This window comes from Phascolarctos cinereus, unplaced genomic scaffold (assembly GCF_003287225.1).
Source record: "Phascolarctos cinereus isolate Bilbo 61053 unplaced genomic scaffold, phaCin_HiC Scaffold_9;HRSCAF=440, whole genome shotgun sequence".
In the NCBI taxonomy this organism is placed as follows: Eukaryota; Metazoa; Chordata; class Mammalia; order Diprotodontia; family Phascolarctidae; genus Phascolarctos; species Phascolarctos cinereus.
In genome coordinates, this window is record NW_027556402.1 from 175,464,645 (window position 1) to 175,478,912 (window position 14,268).

At 36.0% G+C, this 14,268-nt stretch overlaps 1 pseudogene; it reads right to left on the minus strand.

The window, feature by feature from the left end:
* Window positions 1–756: 756 nt before the first annotated feature.
* On the minus strand, window positions 757–1,415 carry LOC110213264 (proteasome subunit beta type-2 pseudogene; annotated as a pseudogene).
* Between the last annotated feature and the right edge of the window lie 12,853 nt (window positions 1,416–14,268).

Below are 14,268 nucleotides of genomic sequence, written 5' to 3' on the forward strand. Positions count from 1 at the left end.
GCATCAATTGACTCCCTGCTGTTTCACTGACTGTTTCCTATACCTGGAATGTTCTCCCTCTTGCCTTCTGATTCCTGGTTTCCTTAGCTTAAAGACTCAGCTAAAATCATGTCCTATGCTCCCTCTTCTATTGCTAGTGTCTGCCCTCTTCAAATCACTGGAAATTTTTTTTTCACATTTACTCTTTCATTTGAAAAATCCTTGAGGGCTAGGACCCATGCCTTTCTTTGTATCTTTTGTTCTTATCACAGTACTAGGTACAATAAATGCTTATTAAATGACCAATTAAAGAGTTCTTCCTATAACTTCTTAATAGATTCTCATCCAATCCCTGCTTGAAAACATCCAGTTTTTGTGCTCAATACTTTACATAGTAATCTTTAAAAAATACATAGTACAAGCAGGAACAACTGAACTGTGTCACACATCTAGATGTATTCCTTCAGTATGAAACAAATTAGTGAATCAACACTCTGGTGATGGCTGTCCAGGCAGCTTTGAGCTTTCTATTGATTTCATTGTCATTCAATGTATATTTCTCTGTCTTGTTCATGGGAATATCTATTAGGAGCTTGCTTACATAGCAATCCTTGCCAATCCTGGCTCTAGCTCTTTGGAATGGAGGGAGCCATAATAATCAGAATAATGTGTCTTGGAACATGTGACTCAATCAGTTAGATGACTGGATTGAGACAGTGACAGTCTTATTTTTTTTAAACATAACCGGATCTTCTTGAGTAAGAACTAAGTGGTCCCTTAAAAAGTCAGAATCCCAACGTAGTCAGTAACATGGCAGGAGGGATCAGTTTGTGGATGGGTGGTGGATAAGGAGCTCCTCTTCAAAGGGAGGATGGTGTCCGGCTCATGGCTGCCACCTTTGTTGATGATCCAGATGCTAAAGGATGGTAAGTTAAAGATGAAGTGCTTCTGGTGCTTTTTTAGACATTTTTTTTCAGGAGCTCTACTTCCTCTTCATGTGTGATGCTTGATTTGTAATAATGATCTAGGATGCTGAGGGTCAAGAAGGCACCATAATTGTGGGCTGCAAATGGAGCTTTGGCCCGGGCTGCCAGGTCTATGGGTCCTTCATGCTCATCGTAGCTGGACAAAAGGAGGTTGACATAGTACGGGGTCTGACTCTGGAGGCAGTCAGCCAGATTTCAATGTGTGAAGTTAGCTGCTGCTATGAAAGACAGTTCATACCCATTGCACATCTTATAGAGCTGTACATTTTTCTGACTGTTTTCAGCAAACTGCACAGCATCTCCAGCATCTCCAATACAGAGAAGTAAGATCTCACTCATTTTAAACACCTAGTCATGATTGTCCTTCATCTGGATGATGTTGCTGGTAGCCATGCAGTTGGAGGCCACCAAAATGTAGTCAGGCCCCTGGATGCCAATAAAGTACTCCATAATGGGTGGTGTGGGCATCTTCAGTGGCCCTTGTGTCTGCACTTAAAATCCATAGGAGATGAGCAACAGGTGTAATTCTGGCAAGAAGGCTCCCAAGAACCTGCCATGTGACCTTAATAGACTGGAAGTAGTGAGCATGCTTTAACAATACAATAAATCTTTCCTCTCTATTCTTCTTCCTTAGCTCTTTCATCTTTGGGCTCTTTATAATATGTGAAGCAGAAACAGAGAGCTGTATTTTTTGGGGGGAGCAGAGGAGAACCAGAGGCAGTTTTCTCTCACTCATTCTCTTCTTATCTCCTTCCCTCTTTTTATTGGTTTGGACTTGGGAAATCTAATTATATGTAAGATAATTGCTGTATATGTAGTTTTCCTAAATTTTAGTAAAGAATTTTGCAGTATCTTTCATATACATCTTGTGAATAAGATATATAGAGATGTGAAATAGACTACTGTACAGTTAGATGAATTTGGAAAAGACTAGAACCAAAGTGTTGTCTTTGATATTAATTGAAAGGAGGTCTCTTAGGCAGAATGCCATGGATACCTAACATTTTTTTTTTATCAATGGTTTGGATAAAATAGTATGTGGAATGCTTATCAAATTCACAGATGACACAAATCTTGGCCAGGTTCAAAAAGGTGTTACAAGTCTAGAAAATTTGGCTGTACCCAATAAATGAAATTTAATAAGGAAAATAAAACAAAAAATACTCAGATAAAAGTTTAACTTTATCATTAAAATTTTTGAATCAATATTCACAAATATATTGATCTATGGCAATCTTTCTTTGCTTCATCTCTTCCCTTGGTTTAAGTATCAGGACAATATTTATCTCATAAAAGGAGTTTGGTAGAGTGTTTGATCAGTTTTTGAAAATAATTTGTGAGAAATGACCAACATGAATATATTTTACATGATTTCACATGTATAACCCATGTCAGATTGCCTACCATTTCAGGGAAGGTTGTGAGGAGGAGGGGACAGAGAGAATTTAAAACTCAAAATAAAAAAAAAGAATATTAAAATCATTTTTACATGTAATCAGGGAAAATAAAATATTATTTTAAAGGGAGGGAAAAGAAAATAATGTATGAGACATAGGTAGTATTTTTCTTTAAATATATCATAGACTTTCTCCTATAAATCCATCTGGACTAGGAAATATTCTATCATTGCTAGTTGTTTTACAACTATTACTATTTCTATTAAAGATAAGTCTGATGTTCTGTCAGTTTGGATGTTTTATACTATTAAAGATAATTCTATGGACTTTAAAGCCTGTGAAACTGAGAATACAATAAGAAATAGAGAATAACCTGGTCCAGATCAATTTATCTTTTTTATTCTCACTTTTGTTGGACAATATGTCTAGAAATTAATTTTATATGTACAAATTAAGGAAGGCATTATAGGATGACAACTGATCTAAAAATGGGCTACAATTGCAATAAGAACCAACATTATAATATGGCAGCCCCCAAAGCTAATAAATCAAATGCACCCCTAGGAGAAATCTAATATACAGAATGAAGATAGTGACTACAGTACTCTTCTCTGTTCTAATCAGACCATATCTGTACTGTTGTCATTAATCCTAGGAAACACATTTTAGGAAGAAAATTCATAAGCTAGAGGGCACCCAAAGGAAGACATCCAAGACGGTGAAGAACTTAGATAAAATGTCATACATGTATAACATGAAGGAACTATAGATGTTTAAGCTGAACAAGAGTCTTGTAGGTGACATGATGTATGTATGTGATATGATCAAGTATGTAAAGGGATGTTGTATGGAAAAGGTATTTGACTTGTCCTGTTTGGTGCTAGAAGAGAGAACTAGTGATTTCATATATATATAAAATATATATATATATAATATATATGTATATACACACACATACACACATACATACATATATGTATATGTATATATGTGTATATATGTATATGTGTGCATGTATGTATGTACATATATATATATATGTATATATATATAGACTCTTTTTTGCATCCCCAGTCTCTGTATCTTAACCAGGCTGAAAGTAAAGCATTGATTCACAAGCCTGATCCCACTGCTGCTCAGCAGGAAAGCTGTGAACTATGTCATTCTTGCCTGGGCAAGTTCACATCTTCCTAGATCGCCTGTTGACTCCTTGCTCTCAGGAGCTAACCATACTAGACAGTGCAGACATCTAATGCTGTAGCTCAAAACTGTCAAGCTCAAGTAATCAACCAGCCTCAGCCTCTTTGGCATCAAGAGTTAACTTCGTATACTACAGTTCTGGGAAGAATGAGGTACATCTACTGGAAACTACAAAGTAACAATAAACTTTACATAAGGAAAAAAGCTACCTAAAGTTGAAAGAGCTCTATGGGGTACTTTCTGAGAAACTGCTGAAATATCCTTACACTGTTTCATTTGTACCTAATTATGAATGTCCACCATCTAACATGTGTTCATCTGCAATGTCTCTGGGCCTATGATGAACCTCAGGAAAGGCAAAAATGTCTGGTATAATTGACATTGTTTGCCTTGAAATCAACTCCCTTAGCAAGTATCTTGTGCACATGATGTTAAAAAAAAAAGTGTTATCTCATAGATGGTGAGGTTTGGATAAAGTAAGTCTACCAGGATATTATTCACAAAATTGGCTAAGCAAAGGAGTCTTAACTGGTGATCAGTTGCCATTACTGAATGTGGAAGTAGTACTTCTCATGACTATTCCAAATAAGTAATATCTTTTGTGCCCTTCCAAATCTTGGAGATTTGTACATTCCTCAAACTAATGAGGTGAAGGAAACATCAAACCATGTTTAGGCCTCTTTATTTTATGCAAAGAATAGGATTATTCTACCTCTCTTGCTCTGTTCTGGAAATATTGTGATATATCATATTCTTTTTAATTTAGGGGCAAAATTACATTCACATAGGGTGACATGCAAAGACACATGTCTGATTGATAATAATTGTTCTGCTCTTTCCTTATCAAAGTGGCTCCTGTATGTTGTTGTACTTGGGAAATACTTGGAGGATACAGTTGAATATATCTTTGCCAATATGACCAAGAACCAGAGGGTTGGTGCTAGCTGAATATGTAATTCATGTTGGTCATTTAGGAAGGCACAGATTCCAAATGATTTGTCCCTTTTGCTGATTTTATCTCCACAAATTGGCCAACCCCAACACCATGTTGGTCAAGACTGTATTGAAAAACCTCATTGAGAACATCAAAGAGGTCTTATTTCCTCATGTATTAGACCTTTCATAGGAAGCTTCCACAGTGGTGACTACAAACAACATAAATTCTTTTTGGAAAATAGGGATTTATCATGCCCCAACATAGCCTTTATCATGTAATTCCCTTATAACTCCAAAGTCCCAAAGGACTCTTTCCTCTTTGTGGCCCTCATCCAGCCAGAGTAGCACCACTCAAAATATGTCATGGCTAAGATTGAAGGACAAGTGGGAAGGTTAGAAAACAAAAGAGTAGATGTCCTGTGAAACTTGAAATTGCAAAGCATCTACATACCTTCCTTGTCCTTTCAATTTTCTGTTCTTTCAGATATGGTCATCTATCACTGGAGTCTTGTGGCTGCCCTGACAGTCTATTTACTTCATTGAAAATGGTATCCACGCTGGGTAACAATATAACCTGACTTATGTCCATGAGAAAAGTCCCCAACTGTTCCCAATTGTATATGATCTCTTTCTAATGATAATGCTATGTTGGGTATATCATTTGCTATATGTCCTCTCCCTAACACTACATAAAAGGACACCTCTATTTTAGGTTCTCTTTCCTAGGCTGAATTGTCATATAAGTAAGATCCTTCTTAGATGAAACATTTAATAGGCTCGGCTCCTTACTCAGTTCTCTTCTGAAAATTTCACGTAAGACCAATAATAATTCTTAGCTCCAAACAGAAAATGATTGCTAGAACTTGGTTGTTTAATCAAACAATTTAATACCACACTGATGAAACCCCAAGATGGTAAGCACTGAGTCTTTCCGCCTATGTGGGTACTCAAATATGTCTAGGAAGTCTACCTTCAAATCTCCATAACAAGCTATTGGAAACTTGTGTTTCTCTCCTTTGGGAACGAACTGCCAAATTCTCAGGTGCCTGAATTGCAAAGAATATTTTTGTTCCAAATGAGTCAAATGTATCCTTCCCTTCCTTCAAGATGCAACTAAATTTTTACCTTCTACATAAACCTTAAATGCTAGTACCTTCACTCCTACATTACCTTATATATACTTATATATACTTATCTTCCTCAATACAAATGCCTTGTGAGTGGAGATTGTTTTATTTATTGAATTTGTATCCTTAGTGCCTAGCACATACCCAGCACATAGAAGGCACTTAATAAGTACTTACTGACTGTCTGATAGATTGAAATTTAGAAAATTGTTTGGGAAAAGTCTAACTTGCATTGCTTCTACAATGGTCCGAACTTTCTCCCAAGATACCATGCACATTGTTGGAAAGACAATGGCAAATGGGGAGTCCATGATGAATGGGGAGTCACTGATATGTTTTTGAGCAGAGGTATGACAAGATTAGAGCTGAATATCTACCTGCATTATAGAGAAGGATATATAAGATATTGAATAAAACAAGAGCAATCTCATACTTTGGAACTTTTACATACACTGTTTTCTGAACATCAGTTTCTGTCATAAGGCAAGTCTACCTTGGAATCCATCCAAGGAGATTCAATGACTGGTATGCCAAAAGGACTTCATTATAAAAGAAGTGTTACCTGTAAAGTGGTTCTCAGCAAAGACTCCACGGATAGCATTAAAGCATGGCTCCGGGGTATTTCCAAAGCACCGGGAAAATGCAAAAAAAAGAAAGTAGTGTTTCTACAGTTTTTGGATTTATGTAATGCCTCTCCTCTGGGAAGCAAGAAAATGCTTCCATACAATAGGGCCAAAATAAAGTTCAATACTGCCTTCATTAGGTAACTAAATATTATTATGACATAAGTTAAGATATTGAATTTCCAACATATAGGAAAGGCATTTTATTTTTACTATTTCCCAAGGAGTTTTCTTTAGTTAAGTAGGCTAAGGCTGTTCTACTTAGCTCTTGTCCAATGTAATCTGGAATTCTGCCATCCTCCATCCACTGATTCAGGCTAAACCCTATGCCTGATGCTGCCTGCTTATCTTCTTATACTGAAATCCTCAGAAATTAAAGCCTCAGTTGAGTATTCTCTCCTTTATGGAGCCTTCACAGAATCACTACATATATTCAAAGGAACTTCAGTGACTCTAGTGAATCCAAACTATACACAAAAGAAATCTTCATTATACCATACCTGGCTAGTGGTTGTCCAGCCCACTCAAAGACCTTCATGAAGTGTGAGCTGCCACCTTTTTAGGCAGCCCATTCTACTTTTAGATACCTCAAATTGTCAGGAAAAAAAAATTCTAGACATAGTGCCTAAATGGGCCTCTTCACAACTTCTGACCATTTCCCCTTGTTCTGCTTCCTGGAGTCAAACAGAAAGAAAAAAAATAAATCTAAACCCACTTCCACATTCTAGCTTTTCAGATAGCTGGGAACAGTTATCATGTCCTAGCTGAGTTTTCTCTTCTCTAATTCCTTCATATAATCCTCATATGAAATGAATTCAGGTACTTTACCATCCTAGTTGTCTTTCTCTTGTCACTCTCCATCTTATTAATATCCTTCTTAAACTATGGCACCCAGAAATTACTCCTGTGCTCCAGATGAAGTTTGATGAGGGCAAAGTGCAGTGGAACTGTCTTCTCCCTCTTCTTGGAAGCTATGCATTTTTTAAAATGCAGCCAAAGATTAAATTATTGGTTTGTTTGTTCTTATTTTGTTTTGATTTTTGTTTGTTTGTTTTGGCTGGAACATCAGACTGCTGACTTTTATTGTACCTGCAGTCCACTAAAATCCCCTGACCTTTTCAGAACAACTACTGTCTGTACAAACGTCCTTCACCTTACACTTGTGAAATTTATTTTTATACCCAAGTGTAATTCACCATTTATTCCTGTTGATTTCATTGTATTTGATTCAGCCCAATGCTCTAGCCTGCCAAGGTCCTTTTGAATCCTGCACTCATCATCCAATAGGTTGGTTGCCTATTCCTTCAAGCTCTGTGGCATTTGCAATTTTAACAATCATGCCATCTATATCTTTATTCAGATTGTTGATAGAAATGTTAAATAGTACAGGGCCAAGCACAAAGTCCCCGAGGACCTCCATTAGAGACTTTCTGCCGTATTTTCATTAAACCATTAACAATTATTCTTTATGTCTGGCCATCCAGCTAGTTCTGAATCTCACCTAGTCCTTATCAGTCTATTTTCTCCAGAGCAATAGTATGAGATACTTTAACAAAGGCCATGGTACCTCCAGTGCTTAGCACGGAACTTCAAACATAGTAATGATTGTTAAATGGATTTTCATTTTTTCATTCACTAAAATCACAACCATAACATTTCCCTCATTTTCTAGTTTAGTAATCCTGTCAAAAAGGGGAAAAATTATTTAACCTGTCATGACTTGTTCTTGATGAAGCAGTGCCTAGCTCTTTGTAATCATGGCTTCTCTTTCTAATAACTTCTTCAAGGTATCAAAATCAGCCTCACTGACTTAGAATGTAGAATTCCATAGGTTCTGGTTTTCCTCCATTTTTAAAAAAGGTGGTGTCATTTTTCTTTGTACAGTATTGTGGTACTTTTCCCATCTTCTGTGAACTTTCAGTATTCCTTACAGTGGTTCAGTAGTTACCTCCAAGAGTTTTTCAAGTAAAAAATAAAATCTCTATCTCTTCCAAGTTCCTTGTGCCTGATGTAAGGAAGAGCTTCCTAATAATTTGCAATTTTACCAGTGATTTTACCTAATACTTTGCAATTTTACCAATGTGCAAAAAGTGGAATAGGTTGCTTTGGGAAACATTATGTCATTCTTCACTCAATCCTGGAATTGTGAGTGATATAGTAGAAAAGATTGTTGTTCAGGATGCCCACTGATATTCTGAGTCTGTGAATTTCTATTAGTTCATTACGTCATCCTAAAAGGAATGCTTCTTGGCAGTGTGATATCATGGTTGGGCAGAGAAAGTATACATATGAAAATATATACCAGACAGCACAGAGTGAAGGAGCTCTCTGTGAGCAAGGTAACTCAGTTAAACCTAGAGAGAGAGTATGTGTCCTAGATTTTACCTAACGGAAAGTTCCTCAAAGTCTACTGTAGCAAGCTGGGGATAGGTACATGGCAGACTGTCAGCTCCTCTCATGTCTTTCCAAAGTCTTTTCCTTCAGGAACCTGAAGTGAGTTTGGCCTTGTCCATCTTCCCTCATAAAGCTAGAAGGCAGAAGCTCCCAAAGTGACTGGAGAGCCCAAAGAGACTCAATAGCCTAAAGACAACTGTAGAGTTCTCTTCTCTCCCAATCTCCACAAACTCATCCCCGCCCCTCAGAGATGTCAGAGTATTCACCTCTACCAATGAGGAGACTTTCCTTTACTATCTGGCTTTGAGACTGAGGTCACATTTCTCTCTTGGGCTGAAACTCTTTGCAATCCTTTGCAAAGATCAGCTGGGCAAGTCCAAAGCCTGTAAGGATAGAGTATAAACCCAAGCATCAGCACTTAAAAGCATCAAGGGTGATTTACCTCATATCCCAGGTAACCAACCTTTACTACCACTGAAATAGAAATATGACTTACACAATCAAAAGGAAGTCACTAAACCTCTATGTGCCCCAGCAATGTCTCTAGGATTTATCTACTAAGCCATAAACAGGTGATGATCTTTGTGGATAAAGGAATTTTCCTATCTTGGTGAAATCATAGTTTTCATGTGTTTCATACAAATAGAACCTTTCACTTAACTCTTAAAAAGGGGCCTCATTTGTAGAAAATCAGTTACACAAATGGGTTTTCCAGGTCCTTTAGTCTGCCTTTATTACTTTAAGCAGTGTGGTGTCACCCTGACCCACCTAACGTTCTTTGCAGAGCCCACTTTGGGCTCTAGGCAGTACCCTACACAGCCAAAAGAGCTGCCAATGGACCCACTCTTAGGAGAAACATCTAGCCTACAGCTCTCTAGTATCCAAAGGAATCAGAAATTATTCACCTTGACAGTGTAAACTGAGGCTCTGTATCCCTTGTTGGAGGGTTTCTCCTCCCCGTAAATATCCTGAATATCCTAAATGTCACAACCTCTAAGGAGGCTGTTGGGACATAATGCCTTCTAGGTACTCTTTAGCTCTCATTTTTTCTTAAGCTAGTGTATTTCCAAGGGTTTATTAGAGCAGCGGAACCTCCTATTACAAGTGTATTATAATAATTCTAGTTCACATTTACATATAGTTTTAACGCTTTCAAAGTACTTTCCTTCAAATTAGATGACCATTTGACTTGGAAAAAGGAGTAAGTGAAAATTTTGAGCTACTTCTTTGCTTTCAATTCTAACCTCCGAAAGCATAGAAAGCAGGAAATGGAATCCCTTGTAAATATGATTACTTGACATGGATTATTTATTCAAAGATCACATTTAAAATGTTCACTAACTAGGTAGAATCATAAAATAATGCAATTATAAGTCTATATATATAATATATATGTCTAATATATTCATATATGTGAGTATGTATGTACAAAATGCAGAAAAAGAATTACAAAGTTTGAGGCAGTTGCTGAAATGTGTCTCAGGAAAGAGTCACAGATCAAGAAAGCTGCTCTTTTAAGGATTTTAGAGAAGGGAATATTTCCATGACAACAGAGTATTTAATTATTCTAATTGAAAGAGAAACAAAGCACCCCAAAACTCAGAAAATGTGTCTCAATCTCAAAGAATAAATTCTAAGTAAACCAGGAATATTGCACTAGGAAAGTGAAAAATCCATCAGAAGGTTTTATTTAATATTACTGTAATATAAATGCCAGATTTTTTAAGGGTTACCTGGGACTTTTTAGATGAAATGTGTTTGCTCTAGATTTGTTTGAAGTGCATAAACATGCATAATAGAGAAATATACAAATCAAGGCTTGTTATTCTAAGTTGTTTACAAAAGTTAAAACAAAAACTTGAAGTTCAGTTATAAATAGAAACCTGATAAAAAAAATCTGATTTACCAAAGTCATATTTTAAAAATCCTATTAGGGCTCCCAAAGAATACTTAAAAATAAAACTTTAGACTGTTTAATACATTTTCAGTGGGGTTTCCTTGTCGTGGTGGCTTTACCTATAAGGTAGTGGGGCATGATGGAAAGAGCAACGGACCCGGAGTCAGGAATCATGGAGTATAAAAATATGAAGGGACCTCAGAGGTCGTCTACTTCACCCTTACAACATAGCCAGGAAGTGCCATCCTGCCTTTGCCTGAAGGCCTCCAATCAAAGCAAATTCATTACCTCCTTAGGCAGCCCATTCTATTTTGGGATAGCTCAAATTGTTAAGAAGTCTTTCCACAGCATTAAGCCTAGACTTTTCTCTTTGCAGCTCTCACCCTTTGTTCCTAGTTATGTCCTAGAAAAACAAATCTAATGCCTTCTTAACTTGACAGCCATTCAAATACTCTGACAGCCATCATATCTCCTCTAAATCTTTCTTCTTTCAATCTAAACATAGTTTCTTCAAATAATTCTTATATGGCATATTTTTGAGGCCTTTCATTATTCTTGATGTCTTCCTCTCCAAATTCTCCGACTTATCAGTACTCTTCCTAACATTTAGTATTTACAATGATATAAAATGACAGACATGGTGTGACAAAGGTTAGTTATAATGGGACTATCAGGTATCCTGATTCTTCTCATTCATCTCAGTGTTTATATGAGGATTTTGTTTGTTTTTTGCTACCTTTTCATACTATTGACTTATGTTAAACTTGACATCTGTGAAAACCCCAGTCACATCATTCAAGTTTTGAACTTGCAGCGAGACTTTACATTTATCTTAATTTAATTGTATGTTTTTAGATTTAGTCCTTGTTGACGTTCTGTAAAGACTATTCTCGTTACTACATAATCCAGTGTGTTAGCTTTCCCTCCCAGTTTTGTGTTTGCAGATTTGATAAGCATGCTATCTATACTTTTATTCCAATCACTGAGAAAAACTTTAAATAACATAGGAATATAGATCCATGGGGCACTCTGCTAGAGACATCCTTTTAAGTTGACAGCAAACTACTAATGAGTCCAGCAAATCAACTTATCTGGAAACCATCTAATAGCACTATCTTCTGCCCCACAGTTCTCCATTTTATACAGATTAGTAGGAAAGATATTGTTGATGTGTGTTTTATGCATATGAATGTATATACACATGCATCTGTGTATGTGTATATATACATATATGTACACACATATTTGTGTGTATACACACACACACACACACACACACACACACATATATATATATATGGACACACATACACATACATACATTACCACATTCTCCTAATCTATCAGTCTAGTTCTCTTGTCAAAGTTAAAATGAGGTCAGTCTGATGAAGCCAACCTGGTTTTTTAGATATCTACTACTTCTTTTTCTATGTTCAGTTATCATACCTTACATATTTGAGAATTTTACCAGGAGTTAAAATAAAGCTCACTAGCTTATAGTTTTCAGAATTCTCTTCTCCAATTTGAAGGCCCATTATGCATAAGAAGGATTTATATTTATTCAGTTCAGTCTCAAAGAGTAAAGGTAGGATAAAAGGAAAATAGACTCAGAATTAGTGCCGTCTGAAAAAGAATTGGACTGCTTTGGAAGGCAGCGGGTTGCCTGTTATTAGAGGGAGAAGCAGCAAGACCACTTGTTGAGGATGTTACAGCGAGGTTCTATACATTGGGTCTCACAATAGATTGGATGATTTTCAATCACAGAATCACAGTCTGTGACTCTATGATTCCTATTAGTGTATAATCAAGGTTGCTTCAATGTAGTCCAAGGCAAAATAAGTTAGAGTTAGAGTTCAGAGGAAGTTATATTGGAGAAAAAAAGGAATCATGAGAAAGGCTTCTTCTTTCTGGTGACAATTGCTACCTGGAGATGTGTAACATTGCAATGACCATTTACAACGTAGTGGACTTTATTACATACTTGCAGGCTATTGACTCAAAAATCCTCTTCCCAGTACTGTTGAGAAGAATTTCTCATGACCGTTACTTGAAATTGAGCAATTTGCAAGATAATTAATGGCCATTGATTAATTGATTGATCACAGGTACTTTTTTTCCTTTTAAAAATAGAGTGAAAATTTGCAATACTACATCTCCACAATATTCTGGAAGGAAGATCATACTGGATAGTGTTTGGAAAACTGAGAGGCCTTTCAACTCTTCCAAAGTGCTCCCTGTAACCAAAGCCCATCTTTTTTCATATCAATGTTCTTCCAATGATGCTTTTTGTATGTTGAGTATGAGTAGGCTCTTGAATATTACCCATAATTACTTTCAAATTAGAAATGATATAAAAGACATTATTAAAAGTTCTTAAAATCAATTCATCATATATGAATGGAAAAGGAGTTAGGCCAGTTATATATAAACAGTGAGAGATAATAGTTTTACAGTCCACATGTTGTACTGGTATCCATGAAATATTCTTAAAAAAGAAATTTTTTGATTTATTGCATAGATCCTCAATGGGAATTTTATGAAAGGTAATGAGCAAAAAATTCAAAGAATGAGAAAGCATGATTGAATTGCAATCTGTACTAGGGGAGAAAATATCCTCTTAATAATCAGAACATGGAAACAAAGGAATGCAACATAATGTAATAAACATATATTACAGAAAAGGGGAACATGTGATCTATAATTTAATTGCTATAGGAAAATCTTCCTCCCAATATAGCTTGGCAATTTTGCTGCAACTGCCAGTTTTAGAAAGTTCTCTAGGGAATTGAGAGGTTTTAAAGTACTTGCCTAGGTCCAAACAAGCAGCATGTCAAAGACAGGACATAACTTTGAGGTCTGCTCTCCATCTACTATACCAAATAGCTTTACACACTAACTTTACTTAAATTGATTATTTCACACTTGTGAGGAAGTCCCAGTGCAAGTTATTATAACAGTTACAGGCTTTATGACAAAGTCAAGGGAGTCAACAGATCAAGTTAAGAAACATTTAAGTGCCAGAGGATGCAAAGAAAAAAAAACCAGTTCCTGTTCTCAAAAAGCTCACAGTCTAAAGGAGAGGAAATATTTTATTTCACAAAGGGCTTTCTTTTTCAAATTAAATTTTCTTTTTAACGGTGAATTTTTAATCTTCAAAAATATATACTTTTCAATATTCAAAAAGAATGAAGATTGTATAAGAAACTGTGAACCTGTTATATAGTTTTGAGTGTATGTATAGAGAATTTAGCAAATTAATAACAAAATTGTTTCATTTGTGTCCCTCCATTTTATTTTTTCACTACATTAAAATATGCCTTATGTTATTTTTATGCACCTATTACAACCCACTAACCTGACACCCTAACTTTTTCCTTTATAGTAACCATGATTTGTTTTGTTGGCTGTAAGGTTTTTCAACATAAGGAATTGAATGGAGAAGATCCTGATTGATTAAAGATGAAAACAATATGTGGTTGCCTAAGAGCAAAGAAGAACCGTTCTAAATCTTGGTAGAAATCCTATCTTCAAGATGGTGTTCAGAGTAAAGAAAAGACATGTAGTAAAGCAATAGATTCTGTCATCAGTTTGGAGAGCAAACAGCAATAGAGAAAGTTACAAAAGAAATAGTGGCTATGATAAAAATATATTAAAAAGTAAAAACATTGGAAACATGAAAGTTTTAGGTTTTAAGTCAATTTACCAGAAACAGCCTCCTTCTTTTGCTGT